This window comes from Camponotus floridanus, unplaced genomic scaffold, assembly GCF_003227725.1.
Source record: "Camponotus floridanus strain SB8 unplaced genomic scaffold, Cflo_v7.5 scaffold53, whole genome shotgun sequence".
NCBI lineage: Eukaryota > Metazoa > Arthropoda > Insecta > Hymenoptera > Formicidae > Camponotus > Camponotus floridanus.
In genome coordinates this window covers 1,313,780-1,341,224 of record NW_020229692.1, presented here as the reverse complement: position 1 = coordinate 1,341,224, position 27,445 = coordinate 1,313,780, and the positions used below count along the sequence as shown (strand labels likewise).

At 34.6% G+C, this 27,445-nt stretch overlaps 1 protein-coding gene across 4 annotated transcripts in view; it reads right to left on the bottom strand.

The window, feature by feature from the left end:
* The window catches only part of LOC105253951 (mannosyl-oligosaccharide 1,2-alpha-mannosidase IB), a 338,720-nt gene that overhangs the window by 69,842 nt on the left and 241,433 nt on the right, over positions 1-27,445 (bottom strand). The window contains exon 1 of one of the 4 annotated variants that reach the window (XM_025412606.1): positions 19,255-20,679. The exons of the other annotated variants lie outside the window; for them this stretch is intronic. The gene's annotated coding sequence lies outside the window, so the exon portion shown is untranslated. Of the gene's footprint in view, positions 1-19,254; positions 20,680-27,445 lie in introns of those variants that run through there. 4 annotated transcript variants of the gene reach the window in all.

Below are 27,445 nucleotides of genomic sequence, written 5' to 3'. Positions count from 1 at the left end.
CATTCGCTAATAAATGTTTCACCCTGACACGTACACCGGCGACGTTCTCTGCGGTTGCCATTGCAGTTGCGTTGTACCGTAAGCGAAACGTCCATCCAAGCTCATCACGCTTATTCCTTTGTTTGTCCACGCGTAGTGACACATGCATACCGCACACATATACATACAGACAATTTCACTTCATGATATTGAAAAATAAAAAATTTTTGGGCATCGCAACAGGACTGCGTCTGACACAATCGCCGCCAAACCAATCAGCTCGCACTGGTGCACCGACATTTCCAGTTTGATTGAAAATAAAATATCTAAGGCTTTCAAAATTTTTAATCTCTAAGTATATATTCGTTGTATAAAATGTGCGTGCTCGTAAAAATATTCAATGTTTTTCTATGTTGTATTTTTTTCAATACGCACACATTTTTCGCAAAAATCATCCATATGAAGTTACTTCTCCTCAATATTCGAAAAAAACTAAATTTCTACATTTGTTTGCATGTTCGCAGTTTTTGAATTTTTGTTTACATACCTCTAGAAAAATTGTTATTGAAAAAATTGAGAGGGCTAACTTCACACTTTTCTAAATCTTTTTTTAATAACTTTTCTAGAGGTATGTAAATAAAAATTTAAAAATAGCAAACATACACAGAAAAAAAGGACATTCTTGTTTCGAAAATATATTTAATTTTAACATGAAAATCTTGAAATGAGATTATATTGCGTTAATTAAAGAAAAATATAATTGTTTGAATAATTGCTTACTTGAACGAAGCCATTTTATTTAGTTCAATCAAGAAAAATATATTCTTACGATTTAAGATTTAATTTTCTTGAATGGAAAAGAAACAATGTTAAATAGAAAATAACATTTTTAAATCAAAGATTATAATTTTCTTAAAGTAGAATTAAATAATTATATATTCTTGAGATAACAATTATAATATTAAAAAATAAGATTATAATATTGTTGAAATGTAAAATTATTAAATTCTTCTAAGAAGATTATAAATTGTTGCGTATATATGAAACAATGAACGCGTTAATTTAAGTATATAAGTTTTGATTTGCCACTTATTTTTTTTTCTGTGCATGCAAACAAGAGACGTACAGAAATTTAATTGTTTTTAAACAGACCTCGGCAAGTGGGAGACGACGTTAAACGGGTCACAAGGTCAATGCAACGTGCCGCTGTAGTTCTACCAATTCCAAATATTCGTTAAACGAGGAAAATTTGTCGAGCATTAAACTCCGTATTCTCGTCGCGTTTCGAGCCTCTATTTCACGCCGGTATTACAAACGCGCGGACCCGGTTCTCCCGGCAGGATACATAATCTGCAATTGTATTGTACAACGTACGCGCGTTTCCAGCTGTACAGCCATACGGATTAAATTAATTTAGTAACGTGCGACGTTGGAAACTGCGAACGTATCGACCACGTCGCATGGGAATTCCTGCAAGTTTTCGGGACTCTGCGTTTTCGTCGGCGGTCTCGAGCAATTTCTTCCCTTCTCCCCTCCCCCTCCTTCCACCCTTTCTTTTCTTTGTCTCTCTCGTTCTCTCCATATTTATTCTTTCGTCCACCTTCCTACCTGTTCTTTATAATCACGCGACATGTTGTATGCAACTTCCGCTACCGGAAGACACGTGGATTAAATTAATTTTCCGGCGGGCATCTCAGTTACTTGCTGAGCAAGAGCGGTGTTAATACCGGCGTGGCAGGTGGTTGGGCAAAACGATTTCCGTGTGGAAACTACGACCAGAGCCGTGGTCTTAAAATTAAGAACGGGGATTAAAAAGTGAATCGTACCGAGCGCCCGTGGACGAAGTAAGTCGTAAGTCAGATCATATTTATGAGACTCTTAAGTTTAAGTTTTCTTGATTAAACTTTTCTTTTATTACGAAAGGCTAGTGTATTCATAAAATCAGGTATCAGGAGCTGTTTTTTTACGACTCCTTAAAATATAAGAGCTGGAATAAAATTAATTATTATTAGGTAAATCTTTATACTTTGAGTAATTTATTCTGACGTTTCTTGCCTATAAATTAGAATATACGATAAAAAAATAATATGCAAGTTAAAATTTGAAACATTAATTTTAATAATTAATAATATTATTTTAACGATCTTATTAATTAGTTAATTCGTCAAATAAAATCATAATATATGCTATATTATTCATTAATAATATTAAATACTGATGTATAATGTATAATTCTGCAACAAATTATGTTTATCCTTTGAATAATATATTTCTTTCTTTTTCGGAATAGAAAAAATATCGAGAGTATTAAATAGGCAAAAACATAAGTGTCTTACGTCGTTCGTTTATATTACAAAAAAGAAATGTAAATTTCAATTTGCTTCCTCACTATTGTTCGCGCTAATCAATTACCGATGGAATTCGCCCGTTAAAATAAAGCAGAGACCTTTGGCGTTGGCATGTTAGTACCCTAATGTATTCCCTATTAGCGTTCCCGACCAAATTATTACCGGACATCGATCACAGAAATTTGACACTTATATGCACCGAAATCTCTCGCTAACACCACCGTGGCTCTCAGCTTGAGAATGATCGATTGCCCTTTACCGTGATTGATCCAGAGCTACCGTGTAACGTTTGACGCAGGATGAAGGGTCGCACCCTTCTCTCGAAGCATAAAGGAACTTTACTTGCACGCGGTAATCGGAAAATCATGACTGACCAATCAGATAAGATTGGTTGGATAATCAATCAAGATCTTGTTGGTTTAAGCACTGGGCGATTAATCCTCCTTTCGATAATTACGTAAAGTAGTAATTTATACGAATAAATCGCAAATAATATATAGTAGAAGTAGCAGATTTCCTATCCTTTGCTCTCCATGTCATATCAATGTCATAAGTAGAACGTTATATTCAATAATAATTCATTTATAATCTTTAGTTATATTTATTTATTTATCATCTTTACTTATATTTATATTTATTTATGTATTTATATATATATATATATATATATATATATATATATTATTTATTTTATTTATTTATATTTCTTTTCTTCCTAATATTTAAATATAGATATTTCTTTTCAAATATACTTTTTGATGTTATTCCTTAAAAAAGTATTATGTCATTCAAACATTATTTCGATGAAAAAATGAAAAGAGAAACCTGTACAAATTTCCGATATATCGAAAGAGAAGAATTCTTATTCTCTGCATTAAAAACCTTCCGGGCATTACGTCGTCTTTGACTGACAATTATTAAAATCGCGACAAGATCGATTGGATGACGTATCGCTGTCGGTCGATAAGACACAATATAATTTCGTTGCAATGAACGAAGTAAATACAGTTATAATCAAGCGCTGAGACTTTTCGAGATTGATAATAAGAACGAGTTCGGTGAAGAAAGGCCGAATGGACGAAAACGCCGTGAGGGAATCTGCGAGAATTCTTCAAGATCGGTGTACGATACCGTGAACGAAGGGTCTATTTTTCGATGCTTTTAATATCGTCTCGCTCATCGTTCAATAAACTCGAAGAAATTTCCATAATTCTATGGACATAATTATACGATCTCTTTATATCCGATACGCGCACGCTTCTTACAAGAGAATATTAAACTAATCATATATAATATTTTTTTCTTTGTCATCATTTTTTATGATAACTATTTAAATTCTTTTGAGCGGGCGCTACATGAAAAAGGATTAAAATTATGAAGAAAGTTCCGATAATATCTCGATTAGTCCTAAAATACGTTATATTTTTTGCCTGTTATATTTTTTGTTTTATTAAGTCAATAATCAGGTTCGCGCGTCCATACGAGAGCGAACGGTGTTACTTAATAGGAGAGATCAAGGTTTTGCGGTCCCCTTAATTTGAATTAACGGCGGTCAAGTTGCGGACAGGCATCCAGTTTGCTCACCAGACCTCAAGTAGTCAACTCCATCAAAGTGCAATGTTCCAACCAATACACGTTCTCTTAAACCTATGTACATAATGTAATCTTGCGTGTCTTAGTATGTCGATGCACCTTCACTCAAGTTACTTCTGTCACATTGGATATGTCGTGCACGGAACGTTCTCACGCAAACTTTACCGACAGCTTTGCTTGTCCATTTACGTTACTAATCGAGTTCTATGCTTATTCGCTCCTCGTTGGAGTCGTCTTTCGTCTCATTCGTTACGACGAACGCTTAAAGTACTTGAACTAGGCGAAACGATCACTAGCGAAGCAAAGTGCCTGTACTAACCACTCACATTGAGGCTCAGAGGACTTAGGGTTGTTTTTAGCGATATAAAGTGTCTCTAACTTCTTAGCAGTTAACACTGAGCGGTCTCTCGTTACCGAAATATGCATAATGCATGGAAGGCTCTTCTTCCTTCTCTTCAGGTAGGTTATAAACCTTGTTGAGGATTATCTCCAATATACTTGTCAGAAAATGATCTTTGTTAAATAATACATATCTTATTTTATCGTATAAAATATCGTATTTATATCGTATTTAAAATATGTTGATACATGTTGACGCGAATTTTGAGTTGCTTTAATAATAATCTACAAGAAAATCTATTGAAATAAATATTTAATCAACATGCTAGATAATTTGAAGAAAAGATGTAACGCGCCACGTGCGACGCCAAATGTTTTTAGACAAATGAGTGTTTATTGAAATTTTGCTCGAGAAAATACAAAGCCAGACAACCACTTAACCGTGCTTGCTTTTATTTAAGCCTCTCGCATTTGCCGTCCCAGACGATCCTTTTCTTACTTACGCGACGCAAACGCGGAATATTTCCATTTACCTTTTACTCGGGCAAACAAGGCGGGATCCTCGTGGCTGTTCAAACGAGATCTCCAATAGCCTGTGGAAATTGGGTAGACATTGGAAATGAATCGAAAGAGCAAATAACATGGAGCAAGGGGTGGCGTGTGCTCTTCGGTGAAGTGGCGAGACCGACGAGTGGCGTCGGGGGCTTGCGTCGTGGCCTTTGTGCCAGGGATGGTAGTCGGGGGGTTGAAACAGCGACGAGTTGAAGCGTACTTCGACGTACGTACGGAACACGATTTTACGGCACTCGCGAGGGATACTCGGAACGTCCTCGATAATCCCACGAGCACTCTTGATCTGCTTGATCTACTGTTTCTATTCTGCCTGTTTCTATTCTATCGTCGCGAGATGTTTTTTAAAGTAATCCCGACAAATTCGATTCGCGTCATGAAGTTTTGCGCGATGATATCTTGATTCTCAGCAATACGTTCTTGAATTTAATGACGGGGCCGAGCAGACTTTGAGGTTTTAAAAGTGAACGATACGCATATCTTAACGATCACGCTGTTATATATTTAGTGCCGCAGTAGAAGCTCGCGAGTTATAGCGGCGCTTTTTAACATTGCTCGCGCGGAAAGGTTACGAAAGTACTTGCTAACAAGTCCAAAGTTTCTACACGGATAAGGAAGCATGTGCTCGAGCGGGAATATACGTCCAGAATTAATAATGCGCCGCTGAAGCTTTATCCATATAATACGCGGCTAAGTACGGCAGGTGCGCGACTCACCACGTATATTTATGTTACTTGAGCTAGCATTACCACCAACATCACCGGCACGCTCATCGTCGGTACCGTATTAGAATTACACATTAATATCTTAAATTTTCTGTGTCATCAATTACTCACGGATAAAAAGCGAGATAGTCGATGAGCGGTTTTAAATATTTTCAACGGAATGACTAAAACTCTGTATCCGGCAAAAATAATTTTTTAGCGTACCAGTAACGCGCAATTTTCCATTGTATTCTGCTAACACGCCTTTTTATTAACATTTAACAACAACATGTTCATTTTCCATGCAATCATCAGCCAGATCTCTATATAATTTATGATGTATATTATTTTTTTTGTTTAGTAAAATGCGGCTGGTTTTGAAGCTAGCTTTTTGAATTAAAACATATATTAAAAGCATTTTAACATCCATTATAAAAAAATTATATTCTCGAAACATTTTTGCTTTTCAAAAAATTTTTCATATGACGGATACGAGATAACGCTGCTTCCTATCATAATTATGTCGCAATATCCTGTTACTGACCGCAGCAGAGATAGTGTGTCATCAGTGGTAACAAGATAACTATAGTATAATGTCGGACATAAATCGCTTAATATAAAACGAAGAGTAATTTCAACTATTCTTTCTCTTTCCACATCCGTAAAAATAAACCGACACTATCCTCGAACAACAAATTACTCATCTGCCATCCGAGGAAATTAATTTTCTCCCATTTGCCGCAAAAGACAAAGACGGAAGTGTAAAGTCGAGTGTTCGTAGAGATTATTTCCACGTTTTGTATCCAGAAGCGTGAAACATGATATATGCGGAAAAAAGGAGATTTTAATGTTAATGTACGCTTTAATCAAACAGAGAGCAAAGTTCGTAACTAATGACGATGATTACTCAGTGTCACGCACAATATTAAATTAGCCATCATTTTACCATCCGCGTTGGAACCGATGAGAGTGCATAATTCATATTGACGGATAATAATGGTGAGTGAGAAAATCAATGTACTTTATAAAAGAACAGTATTTGATTTCGAAATCGAGACATCAAATTGAAATAATGGAATAATCGTTATACAGATTGATTTAAATCTGCGTGAAATCGGTTTGAATTATAAACTTTATATCATAGGTTTTATGTCATATTAGAGTCAAAATTTCTTTACATCTTTCTAAGATTTCAATAATTATATAGAAAACATAAATAATATTTTTCATTTTTAGATTTACTATTTGTGCATCTATATCACATCCAGATATTTATTTATACAATATGTTGATATGGTGGATGAGAAAAATCGACAATTGTATCATCAAATGAGAAATAAAAACAATTACGTTTTACTAATTTTAAAATTTACTTTAGTGATTTAAAAAGTTATTTTTTTTAACCAACAGTATATATTTAGATACAATGTAAATGTTTGAAAAACTAAATCTGGAAATCAAAAATATTATTTACGCTTTCCTCTAAAATAACTAGTTTTGAAATCGGCAGCATTTTTTTTTAGAATATAATTATAATTATTAACTATCAGTTTATTAATTTCGTTTGATAAAAAAGAAAAAAAAATCGATAATTTGTACGGAAAATTACTATATATAATCGAAAATTGTATAATATTGTTAATAATATTTTTCCGAAATATTATATCATATAAAAGATGTTTACAGAATAATTAGATATTTATTCTGATTCGCGATAATTATTTTTGTTATTTTCGAATATAAACAAAATTAACACGCGTAATATGAAATGATTAATTAATTGATCAATGCGGCTAAGTTTTCACGGAAATAGATTAATGAAGCTGATGTTCTGTTTTGGAACCTATTTCATTGCTATTTATATAAAGATAATCAATGGAGATGTACAGCATGCTAATTAATGAAGACGCGAGAAACGAATGGCACACTAGAGAATACAATGCATCTACTGCTTCTTCTTCTGCATATAATTCAGCAAATTGTTACCAAATATTTTATGATAACTTTTACGATAATAAAGTTTACCAGCAAAATCTTACATTATTAGAAACTAAAATGTAGTAAAAATTTCAGTTAAAAATTGTATATAGAAACATTAACAATATAAAAATTGTTTAATTAAATGATTGTAATTGGTTAATCGAACGAGAATTAAATGAAATAAAAAAGATCGTTCTAATAGTTCGAATTTAGAGCCAATCAAAAATTGATGAGATAAATACAAGAGAAACAATCTCGTATTCGTGCAGATACGAAGAATTCCATAGAATTTCACAGAATAGGAAACTAGAACTAGAGAGATAGACTTCAACGAAATCGTTCTTTCATGATGTTCTTTTGCGTGGTAGTTTAAATTGCATAAAATCATTATTGGATTCCTTTAGAATCTTTCTAGCATCGATTAAATCAATGGAATAAGTTGCGTAAACATATATTAATTAAATCGTGATCGTCTAACTTGTTTTATTTAATTTAAAACATGTTTTCATATTCGGCAATTAATTCATGATTAAAAATACTAATGTCATATAATGAAAATGTTGAACTTATTGCATAAAATGCAAGGCATTTTTAATTTAACCCAAAGTATTATAAAATATTTTATGTTTATTATATTACATTAATTTGATTAATAAATTTTCGATTAATAAAATAATTATTTACATTAATTATTATTATCAATTTATATATATCAATTTATATATATTTATATATATTATCAATCATATTAATTATTATTGATAGATATGTATTATCATAAATGATCAATTTCGTGATTAAAATAAATAATAAAATAATTTTATCTACTTTTTAATATTCTTAATTTATTAATCAAAATTTCAAAAATATTTTGTATTATGCGCTGCTTATGAATAAATATAATAAATTCAAATTATCTATATCTTCAATAAAACTTAAAATTTCTTTTGATAAATTCGAAATCTCTTCTACCAAATTTAAATTCTCATTTTTTCATTTTCATTAAAAAAATATGTAATATTGAAGATTGAAAATGTTTAATTCCTTGAAGGAATAACGCGTACATGAAAAAGATAATAAAAAGTAGACATAATTTATGGAAAAAAAATATATATATATACACACAAAAGAAAAAAGCTTTCATTAGCATATCCTGTGTTTAGTTTTAAGTATATTTATGAACGTGAAAATAAAGGTAAGTAAGATGTAATATTTCACTGATCGATGAATTCGTTTGAATTCAATTTTACAAGAAGATTTCAACAAATTCGTTTAAATTTTATTTCCCAAGAAGATTTCAACAAAACAAAAAATATAAAATAACTTTGATAAAGACTAAATCTCTTGCTAATATCTCGATTCTAGAGTTTCCATTTCTTTCTTCATTTGTCTTTATTTCTCATTAATATTTTAATTTCTGTACTCTTTATTACATTTCTGTTATCGACATTCATATATTTATAATATATTTAATAAGACTTTTTTATCTTTTCATATTAAATATTTTCTTTTCCTCATATATTTATAATACTTTAGTATTAAAATTTCCAATAATTTTAATATTTTTAATATTCGTAATATTTTTAATTCTATCATCGCTTATATACAAAACATACAATTTTTATTTACCGACTATTTTTTATATAAATATGATTCATTTTTGTTGTTTGTAACATTAATATTTTTTAATTGAAATATTTAAGTATTTAAATTATAAATGCAACATATTAAATCTAACATGACATCTATTTAAACTACTTAAATACTTAAATATTTCAATTAAAAAAATAATAATTAATTGAACGTATTTAATCAAATTAAGTTTCTTTCTCGATACAAAAATAAATATTAATTTAAAGAAAGAAACTATAAATACAGTAATGTCTACATTCTTCGAAGATCTTTTCGATTTTTACTCATTTCGACTCGCAGAAAGAGAAGTGTAAAATTGCAAGATTAGTAAAACTTAATTAAACAAGATGCAGCGTCGTGCAAGATTTTGCATAATGCAGGTAGAGTAAACGCACTTGTTATGAAAGTAAGAAAACAAATCGCTAACGCTGGGAATCCTAGTTTTCTCTAGCTTCTCGAGATACCTGTGAATTTTAATACAACCCGCGAGTCTCCCCTGTACTTAACAAACTTCACCGCAGAATAATTTCTAAGTACTTGAAGCAGCTTCTCGTTTTTGAATTAATATGGCGATCGCGGCGCGATGCATCCTTAAATATTTATTGCTCTCGAGTATAACGCTCCGGCTTAATGTGGAAGCTCAAAAAACGAGGACGATGTGCGCGAAATAAATTTTTTTTATTCATTTTTATTATTATGTATGCACTCCGGACGGGTGTTTATTCGATGTACAATGTGAACGTGACTATCCATCTCGGAGCGCAATTTCTTGCCTAGCATTCATTCGTTTGTTCGTTCGTTCATTCGTTCGCTCGCTCGCTTGCTCGTTCATCCCATATTTGCTCCCGCGGCGAAGAAAAATGCGAGCGTCGCATTTGCACGTTAAATCGGATAAAACGAGCGCTCGATTTACCACGCAAGTAATGCGCCATTTCAGTCATTTTGCGACACATCCTCGTTACACGATATTCTCCAGTGAGATGCAAAACTGTTTCATTTTCATTGAAAAATTTTCAGATAATTTATTAACATTTCTCTTCTGTATTTAATGCGTTATCAAAATTAAATTTGTTTTTTTTTTATATATTTTTCATTTATATTTATATCTCATTAAGTGCTTCTTTCAAAGAATTTAGAATTTACTTATACCAACGAATATCCGCAACTATCGAAATAATTAACGGAGAAAATACAAGATGAAAAACGTGCAATTTTACGTACCATAGAGTCAACCTAATAATCCCAACGGGCTAATTTTGAGTCTCTCTTTAATTACGACGTCGTCGATGCCTCAGAAACTTGGACGAGTAAATATAGAGATGAACGCGACAAGTTCGACAGACGGATAGTGCAGTTTAACATTTTCTTTTCGTTACGTAAACTCGTTGACTTCTCTAGTTCTAGAAACGGAGCGCTGCGTTGTAAAGCACCGTTTCTCTCTCGTTAGAAAGGAGAAAATGGAGTAAGGTAAAGGATGGCGCGCGGAAAGAGCAGCTTTTATCCCGTGAGAGTATCTTTCACTGCATAGTACAGTGCGTCGTTCTCACGAGAGAATCGCCTTCGTAGGATACTCTTATATCTTTGCATGAACTTTATTCGATAAAAGACTTCCTAATCATATTTCGCGCATAATGCATATTTTTATTATAAACAATGAAAACGGAAAAAGGAATTGTGGAAAATATATGGCAATAGATTTGAAATAATATTTCCAATAATTTGTACATCACGGAGTGACCATCATTTATTTAAATTATATCTTAATAATATATGTTTTGTTAGATTTTTCATTAAACTGTTGCTAAAAATATATTGGTCATAATTATATTAAAGAAAAAAAGTATAGGAAAAGTTTCTATAACTCTTATGACACAGGCAATTTAAATGATTTAGGCTGCGCTGTTAAATTAAAATAAAGTAGATTAATGTTTAAAATATAGTTTTTAGAGAATTGCTGTGTAACTTTGTAATTGTATAACTTTTTCTTAGATATTGTGTCATTTATATTTATATAAGCATTTCATTATATTTTTATCATTTTTATATGTTTCTTTCTCTAATATAAATGCTATATAATTTATGCGATATTAAAGGTTTCAGAAACTGCAAAATAACTGAATATTACATCACTTTGCATTACTCCAATCTATTAAATATGTACGTATAATGTATAATGATGAATAATATTATGTCTCAACATTATTCTCCCATGAATAAGCTATTTAATTGAATAAAATCTTGTACAATTACGCGAACGCTATATTGGAGTTTGGCCTCGTTAGAATAGATAAAGGAAGACGCGCGGCGTAACCTTGCAATCAGTGACCCGATTCGGTACAAAGATATGAAGCCGCGCTGCTTTGGGGCTCCGGTGGCCCACTTCTCGAACTTGCCGAGGCGATAGGGCAGTTTGGTCCATGTCGACAATAGACTGGCTGGAAAAGCTGACATTGTTGCGAGGAACAATGAGATTGAACAATTCTGCCCGATAAAAGTTTCGTTTTGATATGTCAAGCTACCGAGTTATTTCGTATGTTCAGTAAAAATAAATACAAACATCAGGTGTTATTTTAAAAAATAAGAAGCCAAAAAAGAGAGATTTATTTCCCGATTTAGATCCTATTTATTTTTTTTTTCTTATTTCTTATTTTTTCTTATTTTTTCTTCATTGAATATAAATTTTTTTCTATAAAGATATTTATATTAAAATCAAATGTTTGGTTAATTAAAATAGGATTATGCACTTCTATTTCGTTTTCATAAAATATAATTTAGTCGGTAAATTTACGTATAGGAGCGCTTAAGCGATGATAATAAAAGCGACCATCAACGACTATCAGAGAGCTTTGTTTCTATCGATAAGAATCAAACGTATTGAAATTAATCGCGACGAAATTGTCATCTGGTTCAATGAAATCCGGTTTAAATGACGAATCGCTCGTCAAAGCGCGCAAAGCGATGCTGATTGCACGAAGCTGTCTGCACGAGAATGCAGTGCAAGTGATTCGCGGAACGATCGATCGGGCCGCATATATTCTCCTGCCAATATGTCGATAAATCATTTTGACAGGACGAGAGAAAAGTTTTTAGGGAAGACGAAGGAACCATCAGTGTGGTCTTGGACGAGCAAAAACCGCTCGGATTTGCCGCCGAGCTCGCTAGTATACGACGATTCTGTCTTTTTTTCTATAAAACTTTATCTCAAAAAGAACGAAAAGAAAGCGTGAATCTCAAGTTATCGCGGCCGCGATAATTCTGCGCAAACATAATTTACATCTTTGCATATTCCAAATATTCCAAATATCTTCAGATGTATCATTCGTTAATACCATACTCGGCAAATATTAATTCAGCCAATTTAATCGTCGCGTTATACAATCTAATAATTTTTGCTGATATGCATAATGTTACTGCCATATAAAAAAATCCCTTTCTTATAGCATATATAATTTTATTCTAGTATAATCGTGATAATGAGCGAAAATTTCGAGGAAAAAAAAGGATGTTACGTATTTAATTATGCTAATGAATCGGCCAGACTATCGGACATTCCTTTAGGCTTGAACGATTATTTCGGAAGAGAAGATGTAAAAACGTACTCGCCCAAATCAAGCCGAAAAAGATTCCAATAAAAGTTCTCTTGGCGAACTTTCATTACGTACGTCGTAACTCTTTTCCTGTTACCCTTGGTTACCGCTATTCCGTCTTCGCGAGGACAAGGAAAGTATGATTGGAAAAGTTCGCAAGGCGGAGCCGAGTATTCCCGTTGATTTTGGATAGAATCCCACGCATACGATTAATCGGTGACTTTAAGCAGCCGTAAATCTTCGAAAGGGACAACTCTTTTAATGAGTCGCTGACGGTTCGATCTAAAATGCCGATGAAAGTAACGAGTTTCCTAAGTTAAAGAAGTGCTTTTTGCCAAGTTTAATCGCTAATTTTAATCATGATTATTAAAAATGGCCGACCAACAACTTCTTAGTTACCGAACCGTTAATCTTTTGGACATTTGCAAAGTATTACTTGTGTAAGATCATTAATCTTTGAATATATCTCTTTCACATGTTGCTAACAAATGAACTAAGAGTGATAAATGATAGCAGAACAAGGGTTCTTCTATTAAAAGGTGATAACAAGAAGGGAGATTCATAATCGTAAAGATGATTGTATAAAAAAAAGATACAATGCTAATAAAAATTTAAAAAAATAAAATAGGTTGTGTGCATTTCCGACAAATATATTTTTGTTGTATATTATATTAGTAAATTTTTTTCTTCATTCTTTCGCAAGTTGGGCCACAGTAAAATTTCGGTTTTTACTGACTCGGTTTTTAACTTTTATCCAGCAAATTAGCGAAAGCTATAAAAATAACTAATATGTAAAATATATTTATATAACTTTATGCAAAAAATTATTTTTTGCTTTGATTAATAAATCATCAATATAATTTAAAAAATGAAATCAATACAATAATGAATCTTTTTCATTTAAACTAAGTAAAAATCAATTGTTAGTTTAATAAGTAAAATGTAATAACAGATTTTATATCAATTGTTAGTTTAATAAGTAAATGTAATAACAGAATTAAAAATTTTTTCAATACAGATCTGATTCAATATCTCGCAAAAAAAATTAATTTATTTGCTACATCGATTCCTAATCCATCACGGATTTTATTTTAGATAAAGTTGACATTCGATACTCAATTAACAAATAAAACTTTTTATTTATTTTAACATTTTAATATAAAAAAACTGATTTGTGCCGAGTGTTTTCAAAAAATATCGGGTTTTATCACTGATATGAATTTTCTTGAATAAAAGTACGAAAATTTGCCAATCCTGTTCCTTAGAATATGAGAAATTACGTTTCCTTACTCGTCAGCATACTAAGAGCACATAGCGTGCCAGCTAGAGATGCAGTGTCCGCCTAGTACGATCAGAGTAAAGACTAGCGATCTATTTACGACCCACCTTTACGTTTCTCCGATAGCACGCATGTAGCTTGCTACACGACATGAATGACAATTCGCTTCTGAACGGATCATTCAAGTCGCCCATCTCGCTGACCGAGCGAGCGACATACATCGCCGTCGCGTCGCCATCGTAACGTTTTATGCTGCACGTGCAGGTATCAGGTGTAAGAACAAGTTCGGATCACCGTCGACGACGGTCGCGCGATTTCCGACCGTTTGCATTCTGCGATTTTTCTCGGTGATAGTATTTGGCACGCGCGCGCAGAATATAAAGATCTCGATGCAACGATAGGACGTAGAGAAATTGCGAAATCACACTGACATTGTAGTCTCCGATGCTGTAAGAATAGACTGGATTCTCTCAAATGCGTTAGTATGTACATTATTATCTCAAGATTTCTCGCGCAGTCCTTTAAATTTTATCGCTAGATAAAAGAATAGATACGTGAAAATTAAATAAAATTAAATTAAATTAAATTAAATTAAATTAATCCATTCAGACTCTATGTGCACAATTATGCACAAAAACTTTAAAATCATTTGAAATAGTTATTTTTTAGAATTCCCTGCGGTCTCTCGGTGAAAAAAAATATATATCTCGAAAAAAAAAATATATATATATATATCTCGTCGTTTTAAACCCTTAGCATCAATAAAAATTAATTCAATAATTTTTTACATTACAGAAAAAATTCAGATCTGAATGGGTTAAGCATCTCTCGTATGTTATTGAAGCCTCGAGAAGCCTTATCTATGGCTCATTTAGTAGCCACGTGGTACAAATACTTTGCGTTTGTGCGACACGTACGTACACTATCGAGTTTGCAAATGACAGTTGCCAACGTGAATCGGCTGTGCAAACAACGCATGAGATTTGAACGACGCAACGATGTCGAGCAAAATCAACTCGCACATTCGAGATGTCAGATAGGAATATATTACGTGACGATCCGCGTTGACGTTTCGCGTGCCAATAGCTTTCACTGTATCGCTACTTAGTGTGATTGTCAGAACGATGGTCAAACAAAACGATGCTGTTATTAATAATTGCGCCATAATAATCCACACGATCAAGTAACATCAGCTGATTTTATATACAAATTTTTTTTCAATGAAATAATCTCTTTTTTTATCATAAAAATGGAATAATGATTTTTCTATATTTTGTTAATTTAGCGTAGAATAATAAAAAGTGAAATGTTTTGAAAAAGAGCAGCATGTGCGTGCGTAAGCATATTTTCATTGCGCTGTAAAACGTTAGAAAAGTACACTTGTTCATATAATTTTTCACACGTATAACACGCGTGATCTAAATTATATGAAATTACATTCTCCGAGCAATCTGCAGGTCAGCGAATTTTAGCTGTCACGGTAAAACTCGTTACTCTCGTAAACCCTTCATTGGTTTACGCGAACGAGTAGCGATAATATAGTGAGCGTAAAAAGTTTTTCACAGCTGAGACACTTAGTCAGATTATAACTCATCCTCAAGCACCTCGCACACGGGGGTCCATTATTTTTTTTCAACCGTCCTAATGCCTCGTCAAGGCAACCCGACCTGGCCTACCCCTGGTCTGACCTGACGCGACGTGACATTTCACCACTGCTGCCCCGGGCACAGCTTGGATTGTCGTCGCGACGCTTTTACTCTCTTTATTCTCTTACGCGACAGTTTACTCGCTTTCCCAAAACAGCCAACCGTCGCGCATCTCTCTTACTTGATTGCAGCTATCGAGGTAACTCCTTGCATAATGCATATCGGCCTAACACGAAGAGGGAAGAGAAGGATAGAGAGGGAAAAACAGAAAGAGCGCGAGAGGGAGAGAGAGAGAGAGAGAGAATCAGAGAAGCAGCTAGTATATAAAGGCGTGTCACGTTATACAAGAGTGCAATTTAAATTTTTGGACCGACTCACGCCGCAACGAGAACTTTTTCAATGTATGTACACTTTTAAATGCACTCGGGTCCTGTTGTCTGCCCCGCATAATGCAAAGTGGTCCCGTATCATCATCCCCGCATCGTTTTACTACCGTCGACTATCTGCCGGCTCGTGAAATCGCACGAAATATGCACGACGGAATCGCCGTAGCTTCGGGGTCAGCATTTAGCGCGTGACATTTTTTTCCTTTTCCCACCAGGAGAATGACTGACCGTTAAATTTACGATATTTTCCCTTCTGTCGGATTTTGCTGCTGCTTTTTTTCCGCAGGCGAGTTCGGTGCGGAAGGTTTTGCGGAACCGATTCGCGCATTAGACTTTCATATCCGCCACGTGCAAGTACATCCTGCTTCTCTTCTCACATTTCCCGTCGTGAATAGAGACGATTGGCTGGAAAAACGATCTATAAATGCCGAATTACGATGGTGCAATAAGTTTTTAAATACGTACGAACGACCCACGATATTCGCGACGAAACACGTATCACGGTACATTGGAAATTTGCGGAACGAGATGAGAATGTAAGCCAGTTTGCCTCAAATTACACAGTCCGATGTATTTATCTCGAGGATCTTCGAGTTGGCTAAAAATGTTACGCGTCACAAACAAAGACAACCTCTGTTAAGCTAGCAGAAGGGATGAATATTTTAAGTTTTTTTTATGATATCAAATTAGTACAAATTCAGTCCGTTATATTTTTGTACTTGATTCTCTTTTTTTGTTTTTTTTTTATTGTGGTCCTGTTGACTAAAATCAATTGGGGGTTATTTGAAGCAGAAGGGATGAATATTTTAAGTTTTTTTTATGATACAAATTAGTACAAATTCAATCCATTATATTTTTGTACTTGATTTTCTTTTTTTGTTTTTTTTTTATTGTGGTCCTGCTGACTTAATATTAAGGTGGCAGTGTCATGATTTTTTCCGAAATTGCACAGGGTACAAAATTATTATTAGTGGTACAAATTAGTACAAAATAGGTACTAAATAATGTGATAGGTTTGGTGCTAATTTGGTCCTGCTAACTTAACAGAGGTACAAAGACAATATCTTCACGAATCAATGTGTACAAAAACACATGGATGGAATTGATAAAATCGCGAAGAGACAGATGAGAGGAGCGCTTTAATCGATTGCCGCAACCTATTGCGTCATAACTGATAATCGAAATATGCGCATGAATATGAGTAACGTTGGATAATTCATAAAATCATAAAATTATTAATTACCATTCGTTTTAATATTAATTATATTTCGCAACTGCAAACACGAGAAAGAAGGATATAGAACCAACCGCAAATTAAATAAATAAATTGGCATTCTACTTAATTAACATTCATCGAAATCATTGAAATTCTAGAAAATTATACTCGACGATAAATATCTCGATAGCTATCGCTACTAGCAGACAAATAAAAGACATTAAAACGATCAATCAATCTATTATAATAGTAGTAAAACAATATATTGTTTCCATAAACCACACACATCTATTATTTATTACCTTTATCGAATTTTAAATATTTCAAGTTTCAATTTAACTCTTATTATAAACAAGAAAATAATATAAATAAATTAATGATAATTCGCGATGTATATTTAATTATACAAAAATATTTTATTATCTCCGCGCAAAACTATTTTAAATTATTAAACGGAAGAAAATCTATATTTAATATCAACGGGGGAAATTTAGTTTATTGAAACAAAAATTTGTAAATATAATCTTTTCCGCAACATAACTATGTAATATTGTACAAAAAATACATGCGAATATTTTGAAAATGAAGAATAATTTCTTGGAAATATCCACTTTTCAACGCGAATTTAACATCCGAAAATACAGTTCCCCGTAAATAAGTACCTGGTTACGGCCGCGCTATAAATAGATCTCAACAGCCTTGGTCAATCTTCTTCGGGGTCGTCGGCTTCAACCGGCACCCTTGCGCGCCGATAATGTTTCCTCTCAACTATACTAAAATTCCCCGTGAAAAAGAAATTCTGAACGGGACTTTCGATGAGAATCTCGTGAGAATTATACAGTTGTTAGACAAATACACGCTTCCCTAGAATAAACTTCGCTGATGTAATATTAACACTTATATTATCAGAAGTTTCGCACAGAGAACTCGTGTGCATTTTGTTTCACGATTTTAGGACGAGGAAAAATAAGAAGAATTGATGCGAAAAAGTTTAACTCGATGCTATTTCCAGAATTCTTTTTTTATTTCGAAATCAATTAATACCTTGCTAGGATAAAAATCTACCGAAAAATAAATGAGAATTAAACGAGACGTAAACCTCTATTTTATTTACATATGTACTCCTAAAGTTTGATGTGATAATATGTTTTTAATCGTAATTTGCGCATAATTAAAAAACAATTTAATGCTATAATAATTAAAATATTATCTTTTTTTACTTTTACTTTCATTCTTTTCACGCAAATAAAATACTCACAAAAAGTTTTTGAAACAAATTTCTCACAGTACTGACAAACGAAAGGAATTAAATCAGATTCTGCATAAAAGGAATCAACCAACACGATATTTTGTTCGTTGGTTTATGATTCTTTTCTGTGGAACACATGATCGAATTAAAATTTAATAACCTGACAGAAAGTCACCGTGTAGAGGACAATCGAGTGTCAAAGATCGAGTTTTGCCAGTGGACACGGTCGGAAAATTGCCGCGCTTGTTCGTTTTTCCAAGCTATGTCTTCATTGAACCGAAAAAAAAAAACGGATATCTCATTTTTCGTCCTTTTTCGAATCAATCCGTACTCGTGAATCAATCAATAGTAGGATCAGCCTCGCACGAATTTATTCCTATTCGCGACCGGAAAGATATTTCAATATTTTCGAGGAATTATTCGCGTTCGATGATTTTATTAATCATTTTATTTTAACGACTGAACTGCAGACAATCAATCATGTTAAGATAAATCATGCTAAGATAAAATGCCATAATACATTAAAAATCTGGAGGATTTGCACATGTTGCGTTATGAAAATGTCGCTTTAATCCATAAGAATTTCTGAACGACACGCAATGCAACAATAATAATATTTAACTGTCAGTTTTATATTAGCGTGATAGAAATACAGAAAAACAACATGTGTGAAATTAAAGCTTACGAGAACGATTGCATTTTATCTTATCGTGACGAAATAATCATGATAAAATTTCAATACTAACTTGTAAAGAAACGAAGATTCTTTCCTCGTAAATCCCAACGAAATCTCAGGAAAATCACAGGTTTTATCACAGAATGATGGGCAGTGTTCGGTAAGATGTCCAGATAATTTCACTCGACGCACAATCAATCGATGTGCAATCGTTGATATATTAATCCGCGCAAAAATGATAATTCTGTCCTGTTCGCTTCGCTGAAACGATTATCGCGAATGATTGCCGATCGCGTTAAAATATGTATGTTCAATGCGACAAGAAACGATGGGATCGAGGATCAGCGGACCTTCCAATCTGTCGGCGTTTTTTTTTTTAGTTATTATCTTTATCGCGGAACGTGATGGTTTTTTTTTCTTCTTTTTTCACGACGGGATATGAGCAAATCCTCGATGGTTTAGCGTGCGGTAAGCTTCGATCGTCGATACGCGGCACGACGATCGTGCAGATTGCGCCTCAAAAGGTCGCACGAAGCTGTTGCATGTCCCGACGTGCGAGCCGGCAAAAGTCGAGGTGCCACTTGCACGTTCTCGATCTGATAATCGACTCGATTCGGCGCCGCGTCAGCGCCGAAACTGGATCACGTTAGTGTGCGATTGTACTCGGAGAAATCCGGGGACGTACGACGGATTAATAGCGATAATTGCCGACAATCGACATTAAGGTACGGTATATATCGTACTGAGACTCGCTCCGATAAATGACAGACATCAGATCGAAATCATATCTCGAACGAAAACGAGGGCGATAAAAAAAATCTCGCGCCAATTGGTCGTTACGTCACTCCTTTATCCGTATGTAATTTCACACAGTGTGTACGAGAATAACGTCATATGATATTAGGCAACGATCCACGTTTCCACGACGATGTTAGATTAACGATCTTCTCTCGGATCGGCGAATTCCGTTTCTACGGCGGTCAACTCGACTCGATTTCTCCTTTGCGATAATAGATGCTAACGACGAGAAAATTTTCTACGTCAGGGAATCGCGCTGTCGGATTATTCCTTCCGCCAGATGTTTCACCGAAACACGCGCAACAGAGCGTAAGGGTAGGTCTCGCTGCTAATGACAGAATATTCCCCAGAAATTGAACGGAGCGCACTTTGGAACACGTTGCGCGCTCGCGAGGAATGTTGAGAACGTACGGAATGTCGCGGAGCGACTCTCTCCCGTTGGCCGACGCGCTCGACTTTTCCACAAACGATCTTCACCGATCTCACGGAATCTCTCACTCTCGCACTCCACACGCACTGCACTCAATGACAAAAACAACAATAAATCCTAGCACTCTAATAACTATGCAATCGTTGTGCACGATTTCGCATCTCTCTCTTCCGCGATACGATCCGGAAACGACGAATCAAAGAGAGAGACCAAGTAACACGTGCGCGCGCGTCCGCGTCCGCTGGAGCACTGACGCGCGGTACCGAACGCCACGAGTAACTGCGGCGACTTCAGTCGGAGCACTTCGGCGACTCCGTTCGTGAAGCCGAATGGACCCGAGGCGTCACGAAGCACCCGTCCATCCAGCGCTACGACCCGACGCCTCCTCTGACGACACACTCCGATCTCGACCTCGGATCGAGATGGAGCAAGAGGAGTGAGATGGATGAGACCTTGCGGGGCGAGAGATCCTCCGGTAGAAATATATTCTATCACATTACTTGTGATGTGACATTACGCGCAATCCGCTGTGTACCACGGCTGGAATGTTCAGAGTGATCTCTAACGCTTTAAAGCATTCTCTTTAGCGATAATATATATTTCGTTAATAACATATGCTATGTCGCAAGAATTTTCGATTAGATTTAAGAAGTTTAATTATGCATCTCTCTGGCTCTCTCTCGCGTTTGACACGATATTAAAAACGTCAGCTGATTGTAAGAATCTGGAGAAACGAAAGCAAATGCAGTTAGGAATAATCAAGTGGAATGCTTTTTGTATTTTATTAAATTATCATCGAGCAAATTAAATTCCACTAAAAAAGTGCCAATCTATTTTTACCATGATTCTCAGGTAAAACTAAACGTTCTTTTTTCACACGACGAGAAACACTTTCAGTTATTGGAAGAATAATATGATAAAATTTAATAATTAGAGACTTGGCTCAAAAAATCAAAAAGAAAATGGCCAGAAAAGCAATAACCCTTCTTTCTTTTTTCAATATTACTTTATTAAAAACATCATAATAACAAAAAGCGCTTTTTGCTCCAACTACCGCGCATTGGCTCTTATGCCATTTTTCTCTTTGATTTTTTAATATGATAAAAATATTCGCTATGCTATCAAAGGGGCGAATCTTTGATTCGAATCGAGACACTGAAACGGTAATAACGCGCACGATACGGCACTCAAAATTACAGCATTCTGAATGTTCTGTTCCCTGTGTTGCGCAACATCTTCATGCACGATGGTCGTCAATTATCGGTTGCATGAGCTTCGCGTAGAATTAAAGCGGGCATGGCCGGTGCGGTGCGTGATAGAAATCATTTTCACGCCGGGCTAAAGATTTTCGTGCCTCGGGATACGAGCCTCGTCTACAGTTTCGGTAGCGTAACAAAGGGAAACGTATGTACGACGCGTACATCGAATTCGCTACGGGCTTCATCAAAATCTAGTTAACTCCTCGGCCTGCCAAACTTCGATCTAATAACGAAGCGCACGCGAGCCTATCTAATAACTATCACGATTATATCTTCATTAAGGATCGTTCGAGGATCAAAATGTATCGCCGCGTGTTTATTTCCCCTCGTTAATTTCACTATACAAGATGTGGGTTATAAACGTTTGCACGTGTCCTTCATCGATAATGAATCCAAAAGTCGACTGCTTCTTCTTTTCTTTATAAAGCAAACTTCTATCTCTATTATTTCATTATTCAACAGATACAAAATATGGTATTTTTGTCCTCGTCAATAAAATACACATGTTGCATTAAGCGAATGTATATTATCATACACGCGATTATTCCATTTACATTACATCGTATATTTATATTGATGGCAGACTCGCATTAAGATTTTCATTTTATTACATTTATCGAGCTCCCGTAAAAAAAAACTTCTCGTATTTTATACGGTGTAGAAATATATATCTCGAATATTCTTTATGAATCTCGTGTTCGTTCGTGTTTAATCTATCGTCGAAATGTTTCTAGAATTCCCACGTGTACATGTGCACCAGAAAGATTCGAGCAAAATTTTATTACGCGCGTATAAATCCTGTTTCGCGTTGGCATTCGGCATTATTAAAGACTCGCATACTTCTTCTCTTTGCTTTTCGGAGCTTATTTTTTCTGCGACGAAAAAATTTAATTATACACAACTTTCTTTGATCGCGTAAAGCACATGACAGAGGGTAAACAACTGATTAAAATTGTGCGCGTTGATGTAATGCTCACTAGTAATGCTCGAAAAAAAGTGAAAGAACTGTATCTTTGCGTCTTACAAAATATGTCGCTCTCAAAAAATCAATTCTAGCAAACGCCTATTGTTTTAAATAATTCCTATTAGAGTTAAAGCAATGCATAAAATTAAAAGAGAATTCCCAATTTGTACGCCGTAATAATCCCCATGATTTATTCTATGGAATGCTTATAAATTAATCTTTACTACATTTCTATTAATTGAATCAAATGGATCGTTTTTTTATTAATATTTAATATATAATAATTTCGTTTTAACCTACATTTTATCAAATGTAAGAATAAATTCTGTACATTTTGTTGCAACGTAAAATTTAATACGTTGGTATATCGGATAATTATTTCTATATTAATCATTACCGTGTAAATAACATAATGCAAAAATGATAAAAAAATATGTATGAAGAATACATTTTGTTTTCAATACGTATTTTCAAAATAATCTTTCGATATGTTATTAATAATCATTTTTCAATATATATGTGTATCGTAAACGAAATTTATTATATATTAAACAATCGTATCAATTCGCCACATGTAAACTATAAATGATCTAATTAATTATAATTATAATTATAAACTCACTTGTTTTCTTTTTGTCCTTTAATCCATTCTTCCTTGTCGATGATTGATGAGAGAAAGAGGCAGAGATCCATCGCACAAATGACTGAAGCAGTTTGATTGAATCATAATTATGGTCCACATCACTCACGATTTAAAATTCGACAATCGCACGACACTTTATATTTCGACACTCCCGCACATTTATTCAGATATTAATTATAAAATGTACTTTCGACCGAATATTATATTTAGCAATATATTTACAGTACTTGTAGTACTCGCGTAACAATCATATTTTTAATCCACATTTTTTGACGATATTTATCTATCGTCGTATCACATTATTCGTTCACTTGTATTATATATTCGCAGCACTTGTATTAAAAAGTACGATGTTTATTGTCAACCGACATTTTTTTTCGACATTTCCGCGTACAAATGATTGCCATTCGACGACGAACGAATTTATAAATATGCCGGCAGCTCATATTCGTGACACTCGCGAATGGTAATCATACGCGATGATTGCTATGTGAAATATTCACGTGTCGATAATCGAGAATGTTTGAGGAGGAAACACTCGACGAAATTATTTCGAGATTCACGTCGACGAAATCGCGACGACCGCTCGATATACTTCACTTGGAACGTCCGAAATTCAACTACTACGACGATGACAACAGCGTGACTTTGAGCGTGACGTCTTTCCCCCACCATTAAATTCCGGAGTCGACGCGAGGCCGTCGCGTATTTGTTTCCCAAGTATATGAAAAGATTATATTGCCTACCCTTCGCGTCAAGTTCATTCCTGGAACAAGTGTTGTAACTACAACGTTCTTTTCTCAAATGAAAGCGTATATTATATATATCGTGTTGAATAAAATATCCATGAATATCGATAAATACATTAGATAGAATATCATATGTTTTTCATATATATATATATATATATATATATATATATATATATATATAATAATTAGTTATCAATCGACGATTAGTTATCAATCACATGACTAATGGCGCCAATGAATATTAAATAAATAAAATAAAATTACTAGCAGTTTTTTCCGCAATAATCCAGAAAAATAAGAATTCTTTTCGCATCGAAATTAAATACACGAAAATGTATACAAAAATAAATATATAATAATTGGAAATGTAATATTAAATCGCACATCGTAGAAATTGCACGCACAATAGTTATCTAAAACTAACCGTCAACTCAACCGTGATCCAATATTAATCATTTTCGCGATTTCTCCGAGCGAGCAAATCATCTTTAACGAAATCTTCGCTAACCGTGATTCATGAATCGCGATTAAATATCGATCGCTGTCATTTACCGTATAATCACGATGTGATCGTCCAATACTTTTCACTGCGCTCTCGAAATTCGTCTATGCGTCATGGCGGCCATTCGGCGACTAACGAAACTAACCTAACTTAACCTAAGCGCGCGATTGTGTTAAAGAGGAGCACTCGTTAAAGAGTCGCAAAGTCCCGACAACGCTATTAATCGCGATTCGCACACTTTTATTATTAGATTAGATAAAGATTACTATTATTCGTGAGAGATTAAATAGCACAATCACGATCGCGCGATAATTTTCTCGAGATTCCTGAAAATTGAATTACTCGCTATCGTTGATACACTCGGATGTCAAGCGTCGCACTTCATGGGATTCGCATGATAATCGTCAGTGTATTCGAAGTCTCGACGTTTCATCGCATACGCGCGATCGCGGGCTTATCGTCCAATCAAATATTATTACTGTTCAATCCAAAATTATCGCAATCATAATCGAGATAAGTGCTTCGAATATTCCACTTTAATAATCGAATTTCGTTCCCGTTTCTCGTGGCGTATCTTCGCGACGGTTAATATTATATGATTAGAAAATGACGGAAAAAAAACGGCTAATATTACATTTGTCGTACAAATTTTTTAAGCACATTGATTGGCTGCGGGATAATAATTTTTTGAATCTTTAGAAATTTTTTATCCCGCAGCCAATGAATGTGCTTAAAAAATTTGTCGTACGACAAATGTAATATTAACACGTCACTCACTAGGAATGTGAATCGCTCACAAGTCTGCTAACTATTCACTAAATTTCTCGTCAATATAAATGCCACTTTTATGTTCATCAATCGCGGTTCTAATAAATTCTACTAAAATCCTTCGTTGATTGAAAGACAATCGTTGATAGTACGATAGTAAAACAGCACGTGTTTAGTAAATTGATTTACCTGATTGAAAAACTGATTTAGATTTGCAGCATAAGTGGTATTTATTCATTCGTTCCTCTATCAATTCCAGGAGTCAATTAGCGAATCTCTCTTTTTTTTCCCTTGGAATACATTTTTCGAATATCTATTTCGACGGTAAAAATTTATATTGCGTATCTTCGCGTCGTTAAATATATCGAACGTCGAATGTTAAATATATCGAAGATGAAAGATATTGTGGATGATTTTTTAAAATTACCAGCGCGTTTTACACCGTCAAATTCACGTACAAATTCTTTCTATCTCGAAATATGCAGTTAAAGATGGCAATACTGACAAGGAATTTGCTAAGCAGTTGGCGGGCTTGTGAGCAATTTGCATTCCTGACGAGTGACGTATGAATTTCTCTAGACTTTTCGCGCGCGTTTTTCCGGTAATCGCATTGATGTTAACCGCCGCGAAGATATACGAGTGACGGGAGTAAAATTTTATTGCCAGAAAAGAATCTCGAATATTCATTTCGATTAACTATGTAACTGTGCAATTGTGTGCGTAGAAACTTTGACTTTGATAGCATTAATTTGATCAAACGGTGGATAAACAATCGCGGATGTATTGTATAAAAAAACATGTGTAAAATACCACAATAACAGAAATGCTCTGAATTTTCATTATTCATTGTGTAATATTATATTTATTATTTAAATAATTTCACGTATTCTCTTACAGTGCGCGATCAGTTAAACGCTTTGTCGAAAAAAAAGTCCTGATACATACGATTGACGAGTGTAAATTCCTAAAATGCGTCGCATTTTCGCCGAATAATAATTGTTACGAGTTTCCGAAATATCAAACACGAAGTATAAGATAAGTATCGTGAATGTGTACACAAAATACGTTTGTGAAAGTGTAATATTATATTGTGTATCGTTTAAATTTACATACGCGATCGAAAGTTATTTCGCGATTTATCTGTGTGAAATTAAATTCTTTCCATGGAGTTGAAGTTTCGGAGCAAACAGGATGGCATCGATTCAATGGCGAATATGCGTGCGGTGTGTGACATTTGGTGAGTACAAGTATTATTCAATATAAAAAAATCCATAATCTTTCTTCTCCGTTTCAATAATCATAACTAAACGCGCTCGAGACAATCCCAAGCGCGTCAGATCTCGGGAAAAATTAAAATTCAAGATTATATCTCGTTTTAAACGAGGCACGTGATCGTTTGGGAAAAGAAAAAAATTGTCAAAAACGCTATTTATGAGTTCTCTGGACGAAATTACGAAAATTCGGACGGATGACCGGACGCACGCTCGCGGATTTACATTTTCATTAAAGCTCTGATTGCAATCGCGGTCTTCCTGAACGTTTGTTGAAAATCTGTAATAAAGTAGTCGGGAAATTCTTTCTTTTTACAAACCGACACACACAATTCAACTTTGATCTTCTTCCGAGCGACGACTTTATTCACCATCTTTCCCTTCGCTTTCCCGACAGTCCATCGCCCTTCGTCCATCGCTCTTTCCCTCGCTTTCCCCCAAACCTGTTTTCCCCCAAACCTGTTTTTCCCTCGAACGCGAACGCTCATAAAAAATACAATATTTTCCTTTCATTTGATCCGGTAACTTCGTCCTCTCTCCTCCCTTGCCCTCGCTCTCTTTCCACGTCTGTTCGCCTCTTTGTGTGCCTGGCGGGATCTGTAAGTTTAATTCGACGCGGAAGTCCAGATGCGAGTCCGAGCCGCAACCGCTCTCGCTCTGGGCGACTTGATTGCTTTGTCCTCTGAGACTCTAATATGAATTACAAACCTGCTCCTTGACTCCTCCACTCTCGTTCCCTCATCCTTCCTGGACCGTTATCTCATCGTATTTCCCTGTCGACTGCGCGTTCACGTAGAGAACTGGGACGAATGTACAAATATGGCATCTTGTTGCCAGAAACGCGCGTTAAGATAAAAGGTAGTCTATTTATAAT